Here is a 22,989-nt window from a genome sequence, read left to right as displayed (position 1 = left end):
TCCAAGTATGCAGGGGAAATGGAGATGCTGTGGTTGTGAAGAGATTACACTCACGATGAAAACTGGGAGAAGAACAGGGGAAGGGGCTCCCCCACTCCATACCCCACCCACCGTCGCTTTCAGCCTCCCTCCGCAACCCCCTAACCCCGAGCAAAAAGATCTTGACAGGATACCGGGTTCCTAACTCCTACACTGTTTGGTGCAAATGTAACTTTGAGAAACACTAGTAACCGGGCCAGACATGGACGAGCACAGGAGGTGGGATGTCAGGAGCTTCTCCCAGACAGCGCGAGTGCAGGAGCAGCAAGGCGCCCACAGGGAAGGAGACTGTGGTGTGTGGAAATTACCCATCAATGTCGGCTGTGTATGTTTGAAACTTTCATGAGACTTAGAAGTTAATCATGTATTGGGTTACAAAAAACAACAATAAATTCCCCCAAAAAGTAGTCAGATAAGTCAGAGGACATAACATAATTTTGAATTTCCTAAACGCTCTTAAATTATAATAAATATTGCCAGATTGCTCTCCAAAAGAGCAGTACCAATTTACATTTGCTTACTTTTTTCCTAACTGTTGAAAGTGAGCATTTTTATATGTATTTATTCTTCTTTAAATTGCTATTTATGTGTTTATTTTTCCAGGTAGATGTTACTATCATATTGTCACATTTTTCATTATTAAGATCTTGAAATATCCAAGGGATTTGGGGACATAACAGGAATGCATATTACTATGGGTGCGAGTTCTCAGCTAAATACATTAAATTTATAAATGTATGTCTTAGTCTCTTCGGGCAGCTATAACAAAGTACCGTAGACTAGGTGGTTTATACACAACAGAAATTTATTTCTCACAGTTCTGAGGCTGGAAGTCTGAGATCAGGATGCCAGCACCGTCGGGTTCTGGTGAGTACCCTCTTCTGTGTGGCAGAGAACTGACTTGCCATTATATCATCACAGGGTAGGAATAGAGCTAGCTAGCTCTCTAGCCTGTTCATACAGGAGCACTCCTCTCAAAGCCCGCCCTCCCCCAATACCTCATATTGGGTTTAGGGTTTCAACATATGAATTTGGGGGGAACACATACATTCAGTCCATTGTAATACATTAAGCAAAATTTTCTAAACAAACATAACTAACACAACTCATCAATATGTATTAATTGCATATACTATATTAACATTGATCATTGATCGGGAACATATTTAAATGAATTTGCTTAAATATTGTATAAGAATGCTAATGACGATTACAAAGTGTCATTTAAAATAAGCAAATTTTGCAAAACAAAAGCAAAAAAACAAAAAGAATGCTAGTGATGAGCAATCTTTCTGTTTCCAGTTCTTGACCACTGAACAATGCTTCAGTGAGCATCATCGATCATGGATTCTTATTAATCGATCTATGAGATAGATTCTCAGAGGTGGAATTCCTGGGATAAGAGTATTTAAATTTTAATTTTGCGAAATGTTACCGGATTGCTTTCCAAGAACATTATAGTTCAGTTGCTGTAACACTTGCCATCTGAAACGTTTCCCATACAGCAGTATGTAAAAACACTGTCTGCCTCCCCACCAGCAAGTAATAGGCATTACATTTCTTTTTAGTTTTTGCCTGTCTGATGGAAATAAAGAGATATTTCAATTGTTAATTTTGTTTGCATTTCCCTGATTAACTAGTAAATTTGAACATCTCTTCAGATATTTGGTGGCCATTTGGATTTCTTTTGTGACCTGTTTATTTATATACCCTTTGCTCATTTTCATTAGATGTTTGTTTTGGGTCAATTTGTAAAATTTCTTTGTAGAATAGAGCAATTAATCGTTTGTCATCTCTAGCGATACTGTTTTTCCATGCCTTTAGAACGAAGATATTACAGATACCATTTTATAAAAGCTTTAAATTTCTATGTAGTCATGCATAATTACATTTTCTTCCATGGCTCTAGATTTCCAGGCTTTGTTATATGGGATAGAATCCCAAGAATAGAATTTCTGGATTGAGGAATGTCCATCTCCCTCACTTCCCAGATTTCCTTATAAGATTTTTATTGTTTCAATTTTTATATTTAAACTTCAGTCTATTTGTTTTTATATCAGGTATAAGATGCTGATAAAATTTTGATTTCTTCCATAAAGGCAGATGTTTGTGCTGACATCATAAGGTTGACTACTGTGTCTGTTCCCTACCCCACCCCCCAACCAGATGAACTTCCACACTGGTCATATATTATTGACTTTTCTGGTAAACCAGAGTCTAAGTCTGGATTCTGTACTGTTTCACTGATCCATATGTCCGTACAAGGGATCTTCAAAAAGCACATGTAAATTTTCATATTATCTTCTAATGCTATTTTTTTCATGAACTTTTTCAAGTACCCCCTTGTACCAATCCTATATTGATTTGCTTAAGGTGACGTTAGGGTAGGTTCTGATAACTAGCAAGGCAAGTCTCCCTTCTACTGTTCTTTTTCATAGTTTTCTTAGCTATCCTAATAGGCATTTGTTCAACATAAGAACTTTAAGATATTTTATCCAATTAGGGGGAAAACCCTGTTTTATTCTCTAATTGGATTCTAATTGGAAATTGCAGTATATTTAGATGTTAATTTTGAGAAAGTGAATAATATAGATAAGTCTTTACTTCCGAGAACATGAGTGACCTTTCCATTTTTCAAGATGTTATTTAATGTCTTTTAATATTAGCTAATATCTTAATATTGGCCCTCAGTCTCAATTGTTAAAATTTTCCCTGCGTCATTTAAAGTTTGTCTTTACATTTCACATCTAGATTTTTATCACTCAAACATAAGAAAGCGTTGATTTTTTCGAACGTGTTTCCTATCTACTTAACCAAATTTGCATAATTATTCCAATTGGGTTTTTATCCTCTATTCTCTTCGGTTTATTAAAATGTGCATTCATATCATCAGCAAAAAAGATATATTTATGTATTTTCTAATGTCGATGCCAGTCATGTCATGTTTTATTACATTTACTAAAATCACCAAGAAAATATTAAGTAATATTAATATTAAAAATATTAAGTAATGGTGATCGGCATCGGTGTCTCATTCCTGATTGAACTGAAACGCCTTTAGTGTTTTCATATGTAAGATATTTGCTGATACTTTTGGGGAAATCCAAGCATTTCTGCTGTAAAATAATCTGCTCTTGAAGAGCCTTACATTCTGTAAACACCGCGCACGAACGGCACCGGACGTACCCGGCGAGGACTGCCAGGGCGAGTGAGGGCGGCCGGCCGGCCCGGGTGCTCGGAGGTGGCGGCGCCGGGACCCTCGTCGCTCAGGCAGCTGGGCCAGGGAGCCCCGCGCTGGGACCCCCGGGACGACGGGGCCGTGGGCGTCGCCAGGGGGCGGCGCGCGGTCCTCGCGGCCCTCCCCAGCCCCGCGAGCTGCGCAGCCCGCCCTGCAGGAGCGCGGGCCCGGGACAGCCTGTGCCCGCGATCTCTGTCCGCCGCGCGCGGCGCCGCTTCCCTGGGCTCCGCGCCGAGGACGCGGGCGGTGCCGGGCCGGCGGCTCCGGGGCTGCCCGCACGGCCAAGGGAGTGGACCTCGGCCAACTGGGGGACAGCCATGTGGCGCCCGCGTCGGGCCCCTCCTGTTACACAAGCCCCCGCCGACTCCCGGTCGTCTTTATCACGTTCAAGAACTCACACGTCTGACTGCCGCCTTCTAGGAAATGCCTTTTCAGCATCTGCTGCTGTGTCCGCAGGAGCTTCCTCCTCAGTTTAAAGATGCAGCGTTTCCGTCCTGCGTGGGTCGCCTGCACACGGCTAGAATAACCCCTGCTGGCCACTGGGACGTGACGACGTTCTCTTTACTGATATTTTGTTTAAACTTTTGACTCCATGTTAATACGTGACATTGGTGCACAGTTTCCTTTTTACTGATTTTATTAGCTTTGGGAACTCCAAGTGTTCTGGCTGCAGAAAGACTCGGGGGAGAAGAACGGGGCTCATCTTTTTTCCCATTCTAGAATAGCTTGGCTGTCGCAGGCTGGGTGGCGCTCTCTGAAGAGTGGGTGGTGTTTGCGGCGCCCTTTCCTCTGGGCCGCTCCTACCGACCTGCCCATCTCTACTCTGCCAGTTACTCGCTTCAGATGCTCCCGGTCGTTCTCGGATCAAGGTGCGGAGCTGGAACTGCCAGAAAATCGCGCGTTCGCTGCGGATTCTCGCGTTCGCTGCTGCAGGAGTTGCACGCTTTCCTGGTGCTTGCTATCGCCGCTGACGCTGCCGGTGTCTGGCGCCCTCGTGGTCTAGCCCGCCAAACGGACACGTCGAAAGGATCGCCATCCGTTTGCGATGTTGTCGACCTCTCGTTGCTTGCTTTAATTTTTTATTGGTCATAGCTTACTGTGGGGCTTTCAGTTTTTAACCTAACCCAGCAGCCTCTTTTCATGGGCTAATTCCGTTTATCCATATTTAGACTGTTTGATGTCACTTCTCTCTCTTACTCTGTTTATCACTTACCTGAAAGGTGGTTTCTCTCTTTCTTTTACTTTATTTTTGTGAGTTTGATAGACTTGTTAATCATTCCACTTCTTCCCCTTGTAATTTTGAGGGGTTTTGGTATGTTTTCGCACCATTAATCACTATGGCCTTTCTTCCCTCCTTTATTAATCGGTCACACGTTACTCTCCTTTTGTTTGTATTTTCCCCCACTGAGACACTCCCCTCAACACACGAATTCTTCCCTACTCACCCTCTCTCCATGGTCCTCACAAAGGACCTTTTCACCTCCCCCACCTACAACCGCCCCCACCACGCTTCCTGGTCACCTCCAGTACTTTGCAAGCCGACTGTAGCATGTTATTTTCCATAACTCTGGATGACCATCAAGTGAAATATTTTATTCTAGTAGTATACTTTTAAGTTCTAGAATCTTTATTTGTTTGCTTTTCTTTTTATAATTTCTCTTTCTTTACTGAGATTTTCTATTTGTTCATTCAGTGAGCCTGTTTACACTTATTTCTTTTGGCATAGTTTCTTGATCTTTTTCTGCTAATTCTAGACACTGCGCCTTCCCAGGGTCAGCCCCCATGGCTCACCTTTTCTCTTGTCTGTGCCTCACATGTTTCTTTGTATTTCTAGTAAATTTGTGATTTGGTTATGTTTCTCTAAAGAGTACTGGGTTGTTGTTGTTGTTTATTTGTTTGTTTGTCTTGTCTCCCCTGTGGTGGGCTGCAGTTAGTACAGAGGTTCTTTTAGCCTATGTTTGCCTGCTTGGCATCGGCCCAACACAGGGGTATTTCAGGAGTCAGTCAGAAATTTGGGCAAAGCTTAAATACAGAATTTGGCCCCATTCTGTGGCTCTCTCCTTTCCGAGGGTTTCCCCCATCACTTCCCAGCTGCTGTTTTCCCTCCAGACTCTGCTGTCTGGTTTTTCCAAGTCAGCGAGACTGCAGGGTTTCATCTGAGTTTTAGTTGTCCCTGGGAGCATAATAAACTTGGAAAGTGAATTTTATTTGCCTTGGTTTACAATACCTGCATCATCTGAAAAAGCTATGAAATCTGTTAAATCTCCGGAAAGTTTCCTCAATTTTTATGGATGTGCTTCCTTGGTTTACCATTTATGGCCTTTACCGTGAATATGAATGAAGGGTATTTTTTTTTTTTTCTGTGTAATCTGTCTAAATAGCAAAGATTCTATGTGATAACTAGGTCAGATGATAAGTCTATGCTTAACTTTTTACCAGACTTTTATACTGTCTTCTAAAAGGGCTATACCTTTTCAGGAATAATGAACAAGTGTTCCTGTTGCCCCACATCTTCACAGTATTTTGATATTGTAGGATTTGGGAATTTTAGCTGGTATCTCATTGTTGTTTTAATTTGCATTTCTCAATGAAAAGTGATGTTGAGAACCTTTTCATATGTTTGCCAACTGTATAACATTTTTGGTAAAACGTCTGTTCAGATACTTTGCCTATATTTTTATTGGATTTTTTAATTAGATTGATTGCTTTTTATTGTTGAGTTTTAAAAGTTCTTTATATATTATGGATATGAATCCTTTATCAGATATGTGATTCCTAGTATTTTCTCCCAGTCTGTGGTTTGTCTTTCATTGTTTTAACAGTCTCACAATGAACAAAAGTTTTCAATTTTTGTAAAGTCAAATTTATATAATTTTTTTTCATGGATTGTGCTTTTGGGGTTGTATAAAAATGCATCACCAAGCCTATGGTCATGCAGATTTTCTCCTAGGTTTTTCTAGAAATTGTGTAGTATTACGTTTTACAAGTAGGTCTATGATCCTTTCTAATTTAATTATTGTATATAAGATGTGAGCTAAGCATCTTCAGGATTAAATCTTGTGGAGCAGATTTACAAATGGACAGAGTATTTATTTTCTAGATTGCAACGATGTTTTCTAGGTGGAATAAAAGGGATTCTCCGCTGCTTATTTTCTATTTGGAAGTATATTTTATCAAGCAGACAGCTGGATGGAAATAGTAAGGTTTTTTTTTTCATAGTCAATAGAAAACTTTGCTGATAGAACTCAGGCATGACAACAGTTTAGGCAATAATTTGTTCTTTGAGCTTTCAGGATGTAAACATTGTTGCCAACAACCAACCAAATGCACTGAAGCTACAAATGCTTAGTACGGTATGTTTAGTATACAGGTATATGCAATCAGCTAAATAAAATTTTGTACCTCAAAAAAAAAAAAAAAAGATGTGAGGTATACGTTGAGGACTTTTTTTGCAAATGGATGCTCAATTGTTCCAGTACCAGATGTTTATTTCTGTCTTCTCTATTCTCTTCCGTTGATCTGGGTATCTATCTTTTCTCCAATATCACATTGTCATAATTACTGTAATAGTCTTAAAATCAGTAAATGTGAGTCTTCCAAGTACATTTTTCTTTTAAAGAATTGTCTTGGCTATTCCTTTTGTACTTGTGTGCATTGTATATACTGTATATATACATTTTAAAATCAGCTTGTTGATATCTATTAAAAAGTTTACTTGGATTTTGATTTGGATTTTATTGAATGTATAAATCAAATTGGGAAGAATCGACACCTTTCATATATTGAATCTTTCAGTTCACGAACATAGTATCTTTTTCCAGTGAACTGGATTGTCTTTGATTTCTTTCATTGGTGTTTTGTAGTTTTCTGCATACAAATCTTGCATATATTTTGTAAGGTTTAAGCCTAAGTACTTCTTTAGTGTTATTGTAAATGGTGTGTTTGTTTTGTTTTGTCTTTGTTTTTGTTTTTGTTTTTGGCAGCTGGCTGGTATGGGGATCCAAACCCTTAACCTTGGTGTTACAACACCATGCTCTAACCAACTGAATTAACTGACCAGCCCTTTTTTTTTTATTTCAAATTCCAGTTGTTTATTGGTAGTGTATAAAAAGACAATTGACTTTTGTATACAAGGGTACTTCAGAAAGTTTGTGTAAAAATGGAGTTAAAAGATAACATGAACCTTTCCATAAACTTTTTGAATACCCCTATATTAACCTTATTCTGTGACCCTGCTAAATTTCCTTATCAGTTCCAGGAGTTTTATGTGTGTGTGTAAATTTGGGTGGGATTTTTTCACTGCCAATCATATTATTTGTGAAGAAAGAGTTTTATTTCTTGTTTTCCAGTCAACATGCCTTTTATTTCTTTTTTCTTGCTTTATTGCACTAGCTAAGACTTTGAGTATGATGTTAAATAGAAGCAGTAATAGAAAACATTCTTGCCTTGTTCTAGATCTTAGGGGGAAAGCATTCAGTCTCTCACCATTAAGTATGATGTTAGTTGAAGGTTTTGTATAAACATCCTTTATTAGATTAAGGAAATTCCCTTCTATTCTTAGTTTGTATGAGTTTTTTGTTTGTTTGTTTTACCATGAGTAGATGTTGAATTTTGTTGAATGCTTTTTCTGCATTCACTGATACGATCATGTACTTTTTCTTACTTAGTCAACTAATATGGTGAGTTACACTGATTGATTTTGAAAGCTGAACTAGCCCTACATTCCTGGTATGAACTCTATTTGGTTGAGAGGTATTGTCCTTTTTTATATACTGCTGGATTTTATTTCTAATATTTTGTTAGGATTTTTGTGTCTGTGTTTATGAGAAATATATTGGTCTAAATTTTCTTGTGATTAAAAAAGAAAATGTGTGTGTGTGTATATGTATCTTAATCAGTTCATGGTTATGCATCCAAAAATTTCAATCCAACAACTCTGAGTTTGATCTAATCTTTCCCCTTTTCATATATTAATCCCCTTCTCCAAGAGTAAGAAACCTAGCTCTCATTATCTAAAATATATTTACTTACCCACTTATGGAATATACATAAAGTAGCTTCATAATTGTTAATCCATATCTACTGACTATAGCACAATATTTGATTACAGTCTTTTGGTCGTTAGCCTAAGGGCTTATAGTCAAATTACTATGTTCAAAGTTATCCCCCGTCCTCTTTCAGTGAGGTCATATTATCCGTTTAAAATATAGCTAGGTTTATTTGTTTCTGTGTTATATTTTTTTAATTCCCTTCCTGTGTTGATATTTTCTTTAAGTCTGTGAAACATTAACATTGTTTTAAAATTTAGAGCATATAAAAGGTATACCAAAGAAATGCCACTCCCTCACTTCTATCCTAGTCTCATACCCTCTTGCTTTCTACCTGATTTTCTACTTGTTAGCTTTGGTAAACAGTCTCATTAGTGTCTGGTCTATTCTTCCTAAATTTCTTGTCTTTTTTTTCCCAAATAAGCAGGTACATGTATATTTTCTTATTGCCACCTACCCCCCCATTTTTTTATACAAAAGATATTATAAACATACATTGTTCTATGTTTTGCTTTTTCACTTAATATAACCTGGATATCACTCCATGTCAGTTCATAGAACTCCTAATATTTATTTTACTGTATAGTATTACTTTGTTTATATATAGCATAGCTTATTTAATAATTATTCTATGTATGCGTACTTAGAATGTTTCTCATATTTTGCAATTACAAATAATGCTGCGATTAATAACTTCATGCATATGCATTTTAATTTTGTTGCAGGGGTATCTTCAGGGTAAATTCTAGAAGACGGATTGCTGGGTCAGAAGATTGCATATGTAGATTTGTTGATACTGAAGATTCCACTCTAAAACAGTTGGACAAATGTGTATTCCTATTTGTATTGCTTTTAAGGTACTTTTTTCTTTATACTTTCCTCCAACATCTGTAGTCATTATCATGAGAAGGTAAGTCTGAATAAATTATTTCACCATTATAGGAAACCGGAAGTTTCTTGTGCATCACTCCTAAACATGAAATGATGGTCAATGACCACTAGACACTTCAGGCAATCTTCCACATGAAAGAGACATAGAATGAAATGGCAAAACAAGAAAAAATGAAACAGATGAAACAAAGGCAATAAAGAACAGAAAATAGTTTTTTAAATCCTCTAATTTTTAAAGCAATGTATGTATAAGTGACAGAGATATACTGTATGTATATATATATATATATATATGTAAATACAAACACGCATGCACGCATGCATGTATTTTTTAACTCTGTTTCTGAGAGGGCGTAGAAGCAGTGATACTTAGTAGCAGTGAGCACACTAAATACTCAGATCTTGGTTTCTAAAAAATTCAGGGCTGCTTTTGGGCCTAGGCAAGTAAACAAGACAATCCTGGAAGTCCTTAAAGCAGGGATGTGTAGAAAAGGACACATGAGCCAAGCTCAAGAGGCACCCACTGACCTACCTTGGGAAAATTTGTGCAAAAATAAATAAATAAATAAATAGTGATAGCAATGGATTATAACTCATGAGGACAGACAGGACTACATGAGGCCATAGTAATAAAAATAAAATGAACGAATATAAATAAGTTGAGAAGTAGGATTCCAACTAACAACTGTAGAAAGAATGAATAAATTACAGAGCCATAAATTGACAACTATCATGATAATTACTTCGACAAGAATCATCAATGGATTGCACTGGTGGGCAAAACTGATGAGAAGCAGGATATTTATATAAGATTAAAGTATCTCCCCACAAAACCACAAAGCGAAATAGACAGGAAGATTACTAAATTCCTACTAGATCTGTATAAGCAGAGAAGTTCTATGTCCAGTGAATAAAAGTCTAACTTGGATCATAAAATCAGAGAGTTGTGGCCCCTTAGTCACTTCCAGATTTCAGCCAGTTTATAGAACCAGACCCCTTTGAATGAAGTGAAGGTTGGGTCCCCTTGAGGCAGGACCCCAGGACACTACCAAAAATTTATATTGTTAATCTTTCTCCCAGCCTTCACCAAAGGAACCTACAGCCTTTTACCAGAGTAACTGTATTGGAGAGAGGAAATAATCAGAACTTTCAGAGAGTGGCTACTAGACACTGGCTGTGAACTGACAGTAATTCCAGGGGACTCAGTGTGTCACTATAGTCCACCAGTCAGAGTAGGAACTTATAGAGGTCAGGTGATCAATGGAGTTTTAGCTCAGGGCCAACTCACAGTGGGCCCAGTAGGTCCCTGAACCTATTCTGTAGTTATTTCCTCAGTTCTGAAATGCATAATTGGAATAGATAGATATATTCAGCAGCTGGCAGAATCCCCACATTGGTTTCCTAACCTGTGGAGTGAGGGCTATTCTGGTGGAAAAGGTCAAGTGGAAGCCAATAGATTTACCTCTACCTAAGAAAATAGTTAACCAAAAGCAATACTGCATTTTTGGAGGGATTGCAGAGATTAGTGCCACCACGCAGGACTTGGAAACTAGAGTGGTGATGATGTCCACCACATTCCCATTTAACTAATCAATGTGGCTTATGCAGAAGACAGATGGATCTTGGAAAATGACAGTGGATTATCCTAAGCTTAACCAGATGGTGACAGCTGCTATACAGATGTGGTTTCATTGCTTAACCAAATTAACGCATCCCCTGGTACCTGGCGTACAATTATTGATCTGACAAATGCTTTTTTCTCAATAACTGTTAGTAAAGGCCACCAGAAGCAGTTTGTTTTCAGCTGGCAAAGCCAGCGATACATCTTCACTGTCCTACCTCAAGGGTATATCAGCTCTCCAGCCGTATGTCAGGATTTAGTGTGGAGGGTACTAACATTAATAAAGCACATGTATTTCACAGGGCCTTAACCTTTAGCTTAGTAGGGCCACAGCCCTTAGATTAGAAGGACCACAGTCCTTAGATCAGGCTGTAGCTTAGTAGGCTCTTTATCTTACTAGAAAAACAGTCCTTAGTTTTAGAAGGGCCAAAGCCCTTTAGTTCAGGCTGTAGATTAGTAAGACCACAGTCCTTAGTTTTAGCAAGGCCAAACAAAGACTTGTAGCTTGGGAATAGCCTACCTTTTTAGTATTGCACATAGAAATGCTAAGCTTGGGAAAAAACAGAAAACTTTTACAGGACTAAAAAGTCTCTGGTGTGGATATGAAAATTGTAACACAGCAAAAACTGCTTGCTCTAAGGGCAGATGCCTTTGGTGCAGCTAAACCTAATGGTGGGAAAAATATGTGAATTAAAATCTTCAAGGCTACTCTGCCAGTTAGTGGTTGGTTCCACATTTCACTTTCAACTTTCTCTAATTTTCCTAGGGAACTAAGTGTTGCTGTAATGTTTATCTCATTGGTTCTTTTGTATGTCACATAGCTTTGTTTTATGACTCCTTTGATGGTAAATTGCTTAAACTATTTCTAAGTTGCACTTGCTTTAATGAAAATTATCATGTAGCCAGTTTGTTTATGTTTTCACTATGACTGATTAACCACCTGTGTTTTTTTCTGTAACTTTTTGCCTGGATAATAAAAACTGAGAGAAAACCTAGTTCAGGGTTATTTCCAAGGAATGCTTCTCTCTTGAAAAAGTTGTCTCCTGGAATTAACCCCTTCTGGGCCTCTCACTGCTCTGGAAAAATGGGCTTTGAGTAGTCCTTTGCATCTCCATCTCCATCACCCTGGGGGAGAGGTGACAATTTAGTTGTCAGGGATCTTGATCACCTTTTCCTTCCACAAAATATTGCACTGGTTAGATGACATTATGCTGATTGGACCAAATGAGCAAGAAGTAGCAACTACTCTAGATTTATTGATAAGACACCTCATGTCAAAGCGTAGGAAATATCTCTGACAAAAATTCAGGGCCCCATCTCAGTGAAGTTTCTAGGGGCCGGGCACTGTGAGGCATCCGTTCTAAGGCAAAGGGTAAATTGTAGCATCCGGCCCCTCCTACAACCAAAAAAGACAAAATGCCTAGTGGGCCTATTTGGATTTTTGGAGGCAACACATTCCTCATTTGGGGCCTTACTTGGGCCCATTTACCTCGTGATCCAAAAACCTGCTAGTTTTGAGTGGGGCCCAGAACAGAAAAAGTCTCTGCAGCAGGTCCAGGCTGCTGTGCAAGCTGCTGTACCACTTGGGCCATATGATCCAGCAGACCCCCAATGGTGCTTGTAGTGGCAGTGGCAGATAGGAATGCTGTTCGGAGACTTTGGCAGGCCTCTGTAGGTGAATCTCAGGGCAGACCCTTAGGATTTGGAAGCAATTCATTGCCATCCCCTGAAGATTACTACTCTCCTTTTGAGAGACAGCGCTTCACCTGCTACTGGGCCTTAATAGAAACTGAATGCTTAACGATGGGCCACCAAGTTATCGTACGATCAGAGCTGCCCTTCATAAACTGGGTGTTATCTGATCCAGCAAGCTATATGTCTGGGCATGCACAGCAGCATTCCATCACTGAATGTAACTGGTGTGAAGGTGACTGGGCTCATGCAGGCCCTAAAGACACAAGTAAGTTACATGAAGAAGAGGCCCAAATGCCCAGGGTCCCCATTCCTGCTACACTGCCTTCTCTCTCTGAGCCTGCACCTGAGGCCTTGTGGAGAGTTTCCTATGAGCAGATGACAGAGGAAGAGGAGGCTAGAGACTGGTTTACAGATGATTCTGCACAATATGCAGGCGCCACCTGAAAGTGGACAGCTGCAATACTATAGCTCTTTCTGGGACCTTCCTGAAGCACAGGGGAGAAGGGGAATCCTCTCAGTGGGGAGAACTTGGAGCAGTACACCTGGTGGTTCATTTTGCTTAGAAGGAGAAATAGCCAAATGTGCAATTATATATGAATTCATGGGCTTTAGCCAATGGTTTAGTTGGATGGTCAGTGACTTGGAAGGAACGTGATTAGAAAATTTGTTACAAAGACATTTGGAGAAGAGGTACATAGATAGACCTCTTTTAATGGACCAAAAATGTGAAGGTATTTATGTCCCGTGTGAATGTTCACCAAAGGGTGACCTCAGCATTGGAGGACTTTAGTAATCAGGTGGACAGGGTGACCTATTCTTTGGATACCAGCAGCCTCTTTCCTGGTCACCCCTGTCATCACCCAGTGAGCTCTTGAGCAAAGTGTTAATGGTGGTAGGGACGGAGTTTATGCATAGGCTTAACAACATGGACTTCCACTGACTAAGGCCAACCTTGCTATGGTCACTCCTGAGTGCGAGTCTGCCAGCAGTAGAGACCAACACTGTGTCACGGAAGGGACAGTGTTTTGTTTTTACTGAGTAGACAGTTACTCTGGATATGGATTTGCCTTCCCTGCACACAATGCTTCTGCCAAAATTACCACCTATGGACTTACAAAATGCCATCCACTGTCATGGTATTCCACACAGCATTGCTTCTGATTGAAGAGTTCACTTCACAGCAAAAGAAGTGTGAAATTGGCCCATGCTCATGAAATTCAGTGGTCTTACATGTTCCCCACCATCATGAAGCAGCTGGCTCGATAGAATGGTGAAGATTCAGTTACAGCACCAGCTAGATGGCAGTGTCTTGCAGTGCTGGGGCAAGATTCTCCAAAAGGCTGTAAATGCTCTGAATCAGCATCCAGTATGTAGTGCTGTTTCTCCCATAGCCAGAATTTATGGGTCCAGCAATCAAGGGGTGGAAATGGGAGTGGCACCCCTCACTATTACCTCTAATGAAATGTTTGCTTACTTTTCCTATGACCTTATGCTCTGCTGCCCTAGAAGTCTTAGTTGGGGTTCTTCGGGGACACAGAACCAATAAGATATGTATAAAAACATATAAGAGGAGATTTATTAGGGATATTGGCTCATGTGATTATGAAGGCTGAGGGGTCCCAAGATAGGCCGTCTGCAAATGGGATGCTGGTAGCATGGCTCATTCAAAGTGCAGAAGCCTCAGAACCAGGGAAGCTGATGGTGTGATTCTCAGTCTGAGGCCCAAGCCCTGAGAGCCAGAGGTGCCACTGGTGTAAGTCCTGGAACCCAAAGCCTACAGAGTCTTGAGTTTGGTTGTCCACAGGCAGGAGAGAAGAGTGTATCCCAGCTCCAGCAGATAGAGAGTGATATATTCACCTTTTCTGCCATTTTTATTCTCTCCAGGCCCCCCACAGATTGGATGGTGCCCGCCCATATTGAGTGAAGATCTTTCCCATCCAGTCCACTCAGGCTCACATGCTAATCTTTTCGGGAAACACCCTTACAGACAAGCCCCAAAATAATGCTTTACCAAGTTTCTATGTGTTCCTTAATCTAGTCAAGTTGAAAACTAAAATTAACCTAAAATTAACCATCACATGGTCTTAATTCCAAAGGGAATAATGCTTCCAGTAGGAGACACATGATGATTTCATTGGATTGGAAGATGCCCAGCCACTTTGGGATCCCCATGCCTCTGAATCAACAGGCAGAAGAAGTCACTGTGCTGGCTGGGTGATTGCTCCTGACCACCAAAAAGAAATTGGACTGCTACATCACGATGGAGATTAGGGAGAGAATGTCTGGAATACAGGAGATCCCTTAGCGCTTCTTGTAGTACCACCATGCACTGTGATTAAAGTCAAGTCAATGGAAAACCACAGCAACCCAATTCAGGTAAGACTGTGATGGCCCACTGAAGTGCTTGCTGAAGGCAAAGGGAATACAGAATAGGTAATGGAAGTAAGTAGTTATAAATACCAGCTATGACCATGTGATCAGTTGCAGAAATGAAGATTGTAATTGTCATGAGTATTCCTCCCAATTTTGCTATGAATATGTTTGTGTGTATGTGTATTACATATATACTCTTATTTCCTTACCATGTATCATAACATGTATTCACATTAAATCATAGTAATTAAGTATTAAGTATTTCAATCATAGTATTTATGTTCGGGATATCAAGAAGAAGAGTAAACATCATTCGAGGACCTTACCTACTCTTCTGGGGAAGAGATTAGTGTGTTTCTGGTTGTATGCAGGATAGTTGTATCACATTAAGCAGAATTATGACCTTGTTTTTGTCCTTATTTGGAGAGTAACTATGGTTTAAGGAGATGCATATGGGTTGACAAGGGGTGGACTTGTGGTGGTTAATTTTATGTCAACTTACTGAGCCATGAGATGCCCAGATATTTGGTTAAACATTATTTCTGATGTGTCTTTGAGGATATCTCCGGATGAGATTAACATTTGACTTGGTAGACAGAGTAAAACAGATTCCCTTCCCCAATGTGGTTGGGCTTCTCCGATCCATTGAGGGCCTGAATAGAATAAAAGGATGAGTAAGAAAGAATTCTTTCACTCTGCTTGACTGTCTTTGAGCTGGATTATCGATCTTCTCCTGCCTTTGGACTCAGACCCAAACGCGGATTGGAACATACACAATAGACTCTCCTGGGTCTTCAGTTTGCTGACTGCAGATCTTGGATTTCTCAGCATCCATAATCACGAGTCAGTTCCTTTTAGTAAACGTGTGTGTGTGTGTGTGTGTGTGTGTGTGTGTGTGTGTGTGTGTGTGTGTGTGTGTGTGTGTGTGTGTGTGTGTGTGTGTGATCTCTTATTGGTCTGTTTCTCTGAAGAACCCAGAATAATACATATGCTAAATGTAAACAAAGTTTGGTTATCAGTGTGAATGCAAATGTAATAAATGAGTTACTTTCTACTTTAAAAAGACATACTCTGTCATAATCGATTTTTTAAACCTTATACATGTTGTTTACAAAAACCACACCTGAAACCTAGGGAAAAAGTAAGATTAAAAATAAATAGATCTTCTGTTTTTAATATCCAGAAGAATGTAAAGAAACTAAGAAGGAATTAAACTGATGACATAGAAGTGCTTACTGATAAGGTAGAAACAGGGTAAAGAAAAAAAGATCAAACTTTTTGAGTTTGTAATTTTGCCTTCTTTCATCAGCATGGGGACCAGAGGAAGTGTTTTGTCATGTGACTGCTTGCAGCTAGAACTTTATTTGGATGTGAGAACAATATTTGAATACTGGCTTCCCCCACTTCACCCCCCACCAGAGTATTCTCTATTTGATGTTTCACAATAACTGGTTTTCTTGAAACCCAATATATGTTTTTAGATAAGAAAAGTACTAAAATAAAAATAAACATATTTTTTATTTAAAACTTTATGGTTTTCAAAATAGTAATGGCATAAATATTCTACCAGGTGTTGGCAATGAAAATGGACAGGTGCATGACACAGTTATGTTGAATAGTAGAGACAGTCCACTAGCTAATGATTAAATTGGTTAGAATGATGATCAGAGGGAATGGGTAGATAGATAGATAGTATTGACCTTCCCAGTAATGTATAATTGAAATCAGAGAGCATCAGCTCAGGCAGATCCATTTTCATAGACCCAGAAGCAAGATAAGAATACCACTCATATGGGTAGTTCTTTATGGTTTACAAACACTCTCCCATTATTTTTTTTCATCCTCACAAATGTCAGGGCATATTTTATTATGCTCATTTTACAGAAGAGAGAAATAAGGCTTAGGGGAAAAAACACATGAGCAAATAGGTTCTAAACAAATACTAAAAAAAAAAAAAAAGACATCACAGTGACATTTACATCACAGAACAGAATCTGAGATTAAGACATTCAAAAAGGAAAAGCAGGGATACAAAGTAACATTAAATAAAAATTTTACAAAGAAAATATACACTTGTTTCAACAAAAATCATGGCAGCTAAATATATAAATGGAAACTATTAGAAATGCAAGAACTTAGTCTAAAAATTCTACTAGAATGAGAGAGTTTAATAATTCTCTCAGAATTAGATATAAAAGACAAAAATAAGAAAGGACATAAAATCAAATAATCAAACTTGATGTTTATATTTAATTCTTTGTCATTTAAAAAGGAAATACAAACACATATGTATGTCCAGGTATTACAAAAATCTCTTATTCATTTGGTCATAAATAAAATATAAACACACTTTTTTAAAGTATAAATTTTAGGATCACATTCTTTTAACAAACTAAAGATAGATAAAAATATGACTTGAAAAATGCACAACCACTTGAAAACTAGTAAACATCATCATCTTAAATATTCCTTGGACTAAAGAAGAATTCCAAACTGAAATTACAAACTACCAAAAAAAGAGACTGTCATACCAAAACCTCTGAGTCAAAGTTTAAGCCGTACTGGAAAAAAATTCATTGCTTGAAATTTCTTAATGATTAAAGGAGAGAGATAGAAAATAAAGAAACTTTGTATTTATCTATGAGGGAAACTGGTAGCCATCCTCGAAAATCCATTCTCTCCTTTTCCCACGTAAAGGAATAGTAGGTGGGCACGTGGTGTGTGCAGCTAGTGCTCGACTACACTGCATCCCCCAGACTCCCTTGCAGTTAGATGTGGCCATGCAACTAAGTCTCATCAATAAAATGTGAGTGTAAATGTTATGTGCACTGTTGATCAAAACCAGCCATGGACAATACGCAAACTAATAAGCATCGTTGCATTGTGATAAAACTTTATTTACAAAAGCAGGTAACACACAGAATTTGTCCCAGTGTTGTGTTATGCTGACCCCTACCTTAGAGAGTGGCAGAGTCCTTCTGCTTGCTTGTGTTCCTGAATGTCTCATGTAATAGACCACATACCTAGCCTGGACTGTTCCATGAAAGAGGAATAACCAAAGAGGTTTGCAATAGCAATTTAGTCTTTATCCTAATTACTTAAGAAATTAGAAAGTAAAGAATAAAATAAATCAGAATAAAGTAAATAGATAAAATACATTAAAGATTAATTTGGTGATGTGAAAATACAACCAAAAAATTAGGAAAAATAAATTCAAAATTAATGCTTTGAAGCAAACAAAAATAACAATAAAGCAGATAAACTCCTAGTGATCCTTCTTTTAAAAAAAAGAGATAAAGAAGAGAGTAAAAGAATTATGAGAGTACTACATCTCAATCTACAGAAAGTATTTTGAAAATTTCGAAGAAATAGTTTTCTAGCAAAATATTAATTACCAAGACCCAAAAAGGTGTAGAAAATTAGACTAAATTACTGTATACATAAAAGGAAAATTGATTTAAAAATCTATTATTTTAAAAGACCAAGACCCCACAGATAAAAATCATAGCTGAGTTCCATCTAAACTTGCAAGAGCATGTACCTTATTCCATAAGTATTTACTGAGTGCTTACCACCTGCCGGGCACACTTCTGGCTCTGGTGGAAAAGCAATGAAAAAACACAGTCTCCACCCACACTGAGATTACATTTTACTGGAGAGAAACAGACAATAAATAAACACAAATAAGTGCTGTAGAGGAAAGCAAAGCAGGGTGTGGGATAGAGTGAATAGATGCCCAATGATAGGGAGTTTCTCATACATACATAATTGATTATACATATCTGTGGGGTACAGAGTTGAATATCACTGCCTATGTACAATATGTGATGATCAAATCGGGATAATTCTCATATTCATAACTATAAAACATAATCATTCTTTGTGACCCTTTACCATTTGTTGTTAACTCCCCTCCCACTCCCTCTTTCCCACCTCTGGTAACTTCAGTCCTGTTCTCTCCTTTTGAAAGTTAAATGCATTATTATGATTGTTGTATCTTTCTTTTTAAAATTTATTTATTAGCTCCCACTTATAAGTGAGGACATGCAGTATTTCTCTTTCTGTGCCTCACTTATTTCACTTAACATTATTTTCTCCAAGTTATCCATGCTGCTGCAAATGGCAAAATTTCATTCTTTTTTTATGACTGAGTGATATTCCATTGCATATATATACTACATTTTCCTTATCCAGTCATATGTCGATGAACATTAGGTTGGTTCCATCTCTTGGCTATTGCATAAACATGGGAGTGCAGGTAATACAGGAGGTGCTCAGTTTCCCTGGGCTCAGGTTTCAGGACATGCCTCTGGGTTCCCACTCTCTGAGGTCTCAGGCCCCCTTCTCTGTGCTCTCCCCTGGAGGAAAGTTACTGTTGCCAGCTAGACCTATTTTTAGCACCAACAGGGGGAAAATGAGACCACAGGTGGCTGGCTTATGCAGTCCAGGGCTGGGCATGGTCCAGGCCTGGCACATATAAGTGGGTAACCCTCCTTAATTGAATATTCATTAGATAGAGAAACTGTAAAGGCCAAATCACAGCTGAAGACAGGGTTGTTGCTCACTTTCCTGGAGGCAACTGGTGCTTCCCTGGCTGAGGCAAGCAGCTGCTCATTCTCTTGAGACACCCTGCACTTTGTACTGAACTTTAAGTATGTTTTTCTTGCTTTTGTTTTAGACTTGATGTAGTGAACTTACTTTTGTGTTAAACTTGGTTTGAGCCCTGCTATATCGCTGGAACACGCCACATTATCTCTCTGTGGAAGCTGTATTTCTTATCCCTTACATTAAACCTGTTCTCACTGTCTACTTTGACTCTGCCCTTGAATTCTTTCCTGTGGAGGAGTCAAGAACCTAGTAAGAGGACTGGGCAGGTTGAGGCCAGCTATTGGGCCCCTCAGACCCCACCTCCAGGTATCCCTTCAACCTGAGTTTTGGGTGTACGCTCAGCGGTGGGATGGCTGGGTCTTATGGCAGTTGTATGTGTAGTTGTTTGAGGAACCTCCATATTGTTTTCCATAGTGGATGCACTAATTTACAGTCCCGCCAACAATATAGGAGGCTTCCCCTTTCTCATATCCTTGCCAGCATTTGTTATTCTCTGTCTTTTTGATAATGGCGAGTCAGACTGGGGTGAGATGGTATCTCAGTGTGGTTTTGATTTGCATTTCTCTAATGCTGAGTGATGTTGAGCATTTTTTTATGTGTCTCTTGGCCACTTGTGTATCTTCCTTTGAGAAATGTCTGTTCAGCTTTTTTGCCCATTTTTTAATGGGTTTACTTGTTTTTTCACTGTTACGTTGTTTGAGTTCCTTGCATATTCTGGACATTAATCCTTTGTCGGATGCATAGTGTGCATATATTTTCTCCCACTTTTTAGGTTGTCTTTTCACTCTGTTGATTGTTTCCATTGCTGTGCTGAAGCATTTTTGTTTGATACAATCCCATTTGTTTATTTTTTCTTTCATTGCCTGTGCTTTTGAGGTCTTACTCATGAGGTCTTTGCCCAGTCCTACATCTTGAAGTGTTTTCTCTATATTTTCTTCTAGGAGTTTTACAGTTTTAGGTCTTATATTTAACTGTTTAATCCATTTTCAGTTGATTTCGGTATATGGCCAGAGGTATAGGTCTAGTTTCATTCTTCTGTGCATGGATGTCCAGCTTTCCAAGCACTATCTATTGAAGAGGTAGTCTTCCCCAATGTATGTTCTTGGTGCATTTGTCAAAGATCAGTTGGCTGTAAGTATGTGGATTGGTTTCTGTGTTCTCTGTTCTGTTCTATTGGTCCATGAGTCTGTTTTTATGCCAGTACCGTGCTGCTTTGGTTACTATAGGTTTGTAGCATAATTTGAAGTCAGGCAGTGTTATGCCTCCAGCTTTATTAATTTATTTATTTTTGCTCAGGATTGCTTTGGCTGCAGTCTTTTTGGGAGTCTTTTGTTTTTCCATATGAATGTTAGATTTGTTTTTTTCTATTTCTGTGAAGAATGTCATTGGTATTTTGACAGAGGTTGCATTAAAGATTGCACTGTAGATTGCTTTAGGTAATATGGACATTTTCATAATGTTAATTCTTCAAATCCATGAGTATGGAATTTTGTGTCCTCTTTAATTACTTTCAGCAGTGATTTGTAGTCCTTGTTTTTTTTTTTTTTTTTTTTTTTTTTTTTTATTTTTTTTTTTTTTTTTAATTTTATTTTGTCGATATACATTGTGGCTGATTAATGCTCCCCATCACCAAAACCTCCCTCCCTCCCCCCCTCCCCCCCTCCCCCCCAACAATGTCCTTTCTGTTTGTTTGTTGTATCAACTTCAAATAATTGTGGTTGTTATATCTTCTTCCTCCCCGCCCCCCGGTTTGTGTGTGTATGTGTGTATGTGTGTGTGTGAATTTATATATTAATTTTTAGCTCCCTCCAATAAGTGAGAACATGTGGTATTTCTCTTTCTGTGCCTGACTTGTTTCACTTAATATAATTCTCTCAAGGTCCATCCATGTTGTTGCAAATGGCAGTATTTCATTCGTTTTTATAGCTGAGTAGTATTCCATTGTGTAGATGTACCACATTTTCCGTATCCACTCATCTGATGATGGGCATTTGGGCTGGTTCCAACTCTTGGCTATTGTAAAGAGTGCTGCGATGAACATTGGGGAACAGGTATACCTTCGACTTGATGATTTCCATTCCTCTGGGTATATTCCCAACAGTGGGATGGCTGGGTCGTATGGTAGATCTATTTGCAATTGTTTAAGGAACCTCCATACCATTTTCCATAGAGGCTGCACCATTTTGCAGTCCCACCAACAATGTATGAGAGTTCCTTTTTCTCCGCAGCCTCGCCAGCATTTATCGTTCATAGTCTTTTGGATTTTAGCCATCCTAACTGGGGTTAGATGGTATCTCAATGTGGTTTTGATTTGCATTTCCCGGATGCTGAGTGATGTTGAGCATTTTTTCATATGTCTGTTGGCCATTTGGATATCTTCCTTAGAGAAATGCCTACTTAGCTCTTTTGCCCATTTTTTAATTGGGTTGCTTGTTTTCTTCTTGTAAAGTTGTTTGAGTTCCTTATATATTCTGGATATTAATCCTTTGTCAGATGTATATTTTGCAAATATTTTCTCCCACTCTGTTGGTTGTCTTTTAACTCTTTTAATTGTTTCTTTTGCTGTGCAGAAGCTTTTTAGTTTGATATAATCCCATTTGTTTATTTTTCCTTTGGTTGCCCGTGCTTTTGGGGTCGTATTCATGAAGTCTGTGCCCAGTCCTATTTCCTGAAGTGTTTCCCCTATGTTTTCTTTAAGAAGTTTTATTGTCTCAGGGTGTATATTTAAATCCTTAATCCATTTTGAGTTGATTTTAGTATACGGTGAGAGGTATGGATCTAGTTTCATTCTCCTGCATATCGATATCCAGTTATCCCAGCACCACTTGCTGAAGAGGCAGTCCCTTCCCCAGTGAATAGGTTTGGTGCCTTTGTCAAAGATCAGATGGCAGTAAGTGTGTGGGTTGATTTCTGGATTCTCTATTCTATTCCATTGGTCAGTGTGTCTGTTTTTATGCCAGTACCATACTGTTTTGGTTATTATAGCTTTGTAGTATAGCTTAAAGTCAGGTAGTGTTATACCTCCAGCTTTATTTTTTTTGCTGAGCATTGCTTTGGCTATTCGTGGTCTTTTATTGTTCCATATAAATGTCTGAATAGTTTTTTCCATTTCTGAGAAAAATGTCTTTGGAATTTTGATGGGGATTGCATTGAATTTGTATATCACTTTGGGTAGTATGGACATTTTCACTATGTTGATTCTTCCAATCCAAGAGCATGGAATATCTTTCCATCTTCTTGTATCCTCTCTAATTTCTCTCAGCAGTGGTTTGTAGTTCTCATTATAGAGATTTTTCACCTCCTTGGTTAACTCAATTCCTAAGTATTTTATTTTTTTGGTGGCTATTGTAAATGGGCAGGCTTTCTTGATTTCTCCTTCTGCATATTCACTATTGGAGAAAAGAAATGCTACTGATTTTTGTGTGTTGATTTTGTATCCTGCTACTGTGCTGAAATCATTTATCAATTCCAACAGT

At 38.7% G+C, this 22,989-nt stretch overlaps 1 pseudogene; it reads left to right on the top strand.

Annotated features, from left to right (window-relative positions):
• Positions 1 to 263: 263 nt before the first annotated feature.
• On the top strand, positions 264 to 14,078 carry LOC134363638 (uncharacterized; annotated as a pseudogene).
• The last annotated feature ends 8,911 nt before the right edge of the window (positions 14,079 to 22,989 follow it).

The sequence above is a fragment of the Cynocephalus volans genome, chromosome 15 (assembly GCF_027409185.1).
Source record: "Cynocephalus volans isolate mCynVol1 chromosome 15, mCynVol1.pri, whole genome shotgun sequence".
NCBI classification, from domain to species: Eukaryota; Metazoa; Chordata; class Mammalia; order Dermoptera; family Cynocephalidae; genus Cynocephalus; species Cynocephalus volans.
Note: the sequence above shows the minus strand (reverse complement) of the source record. Positions and strands in the feature narration are given on the sequence as shown.